The sequence below is a fragment of the Arachis ipaensis genome, chromosome B06, assembly GCF_000816755.2.
Source record: "Arachis ipaensis cultivar K30076 chromosome B06, Araip1.1, whole genome shotgun sequence".
NCBI lineage: Eukaryota > Viridiplantae > Streptophyta > Magnoliopsida > Fabales > Fabaceae > Arachis > Arachis ipaensis.
Genome location: NC_029790.2, coordinates 136433805 through 136436009, shown reverse-complemented (window position 1 = coordinate 136436009; position 2205 = coordinate 136433805).

The window sequence follows — 2205 nt, the reverse complement described above, 5'->3', positions numbered from 1 at the left end:
GCGTGGGGACCCGAGCGGGGATCCCCGCCCCGTCCCCACTATTCCCCGAAATTTATGAATTCCTTAAATTATCCTTAATAGTTTATTTCTCTTATATGTTTTTTAGTCATTTCTCACATACACATATATAGAAACCCAAAACTCCTAATCTTTATTTGCATAACCCTTCTTCAATTCAGAGATCCCTAAGGCTGTCCATACTCCATCTAACCTCTCTGCAGCCACCCCCTCGTCACTATTCTCACCGAATCGTCACACCTCACCGTGCCATCACCCTTATCGCGTCGTAATTTCTATTTGCAACGTTCTTTTTCATAACTCTGCTGTCGTGTCCATTCTCCTCTCTGTTGCCACGTCTCTTACCTCGTCCACTGCTTTGTCCTTTGACTCGTCGTTGCGTCCCCCTATTGCGTTATTTCGAGAGAAGTCACCATCGTATCATTTAGACTTTTTGTATAAAATCTTGCAGTTTTTGTATAAGATAGATACTTGCAGCTCTATTCATATGGAAATTAATAATTAGTTAGAACTATTATGTAGATGGGGAATGGGGTCCCCGCGGGGAATGGGGTCCCGTGAGGAATGGGGATGGGGAGCAATATTCCCCCACGGCGGGGAATGGGGCGGGGATGGGGAGCAAATCTGAGGGCGGGAATGGGGAGCAGGGAGGCATCCCCCGCCCCCGCCCTGCCCCATTGACATCCCTAGGGGCATTATGATGCATTGGAATGGCCGTTTCCGGCACTACGGCGAGTTTTGGGTGAGGATCAGAGATTGAGAGGTTATGGTAGAATTAGAAGTAATAGTACGTAACGTGAATGTATTTAATTGTTAATCCTAATTTTTTAAATTTTAAAAACTAAAATTAAATAATTAAAAATCTAATTTTGTTAAGGAATAAATATGGGAATTTACTCCAAATTTAACATTTTATATAAAGGAGTGCATATAGATGTGAACTAAAAAATTTGAGATCTAAAATTTTGCATTATCTTATATATAACATTTCACACATCTTATTTAATTTAATTTGACTCATACTAATTGAGATCTAATATATAAAATAGTTACCAATATAAGTGACTAGGATAGAAAAAAAAGTTGACCTTATTAATTTTATTTAAGAGAGCCATTAATTTAATTTATTTTTATTTTACTAATTTTATTGAAAGTACAGGAAAATTTAATATTATAATTTTGAATGCATTAAATTGAAAAATGAGAGTGCAGTTAGCTAGCAGAAAGATATAAATGGTTGCTGCAAGGACTATGGTTGGAATTGGAGAATAAAGCCAAAAAGGGTACTATTCAATGGAATATTGGGATGGGAATTGAGTTTCTATGGTTTAATGTTGATGGATTGTGACCCATTAAAATTCCCTGCCCTCTTTTTGTTCCTATTCTTCTCCTTTTTAAAAAAAATTTAATTAATAAAATGTATTTTTCTTGAATTGGAATATTCTCTCCATTTGTATTTATGAAGGAGGATTGAGTGGCAGGGCCAAAATATCCCTGTTCTAAACCCTGATCATGACCCTCACCCTCTCCATTAATCACACTTCATCAACCTTCTCTTAAACATATAGCTCTGGAATACCTTGACCAATGTCCATTTTAGTACATAACCACCAAGGACTGTGCCTATATAGCCATCAAATATAGTTTTTGTTTTATATAATTATTTATGTATTTTTTTATCGACATAAATTTTTGAACAGTAGTTATATAAATGGTAAATTCTACCATATTTTCTGTAAAGTAATATGTAATTTATTCTATGTGATGTGTTATTTTTTAATTGGTTATTAGATTAATCATGATTAGATTATTTTATAATTAAATTAATTATTAAAATGAGTAATTATGTAATTTTTTAAAGTATTAAAAATTGAAACATGACTTTTTTTTTTCAAATTATTTACAGAAGATGTATTCTAACTCTCTGTAATGGCATTTGACTTTTCGCTCCTCCCCTATTCCTTCGTTCTCATCGCGCCTCCCAAGCAGCATCGCCTCCTTGATTGTAATAAAATTATAAGCCAACTGAATAACTTCAAAAAACTGATAGGGAGTTTCAAGAACGCAAAGAAGAGAAAAAACCAACATGTCAAAGCACGGCGAAGCAGACTCTGGCCAGATGTGACAGCAGCGACGAACGAGGATGCGACGACGAGAGACACACCGGAGCAAGGAGACGCAACGAAG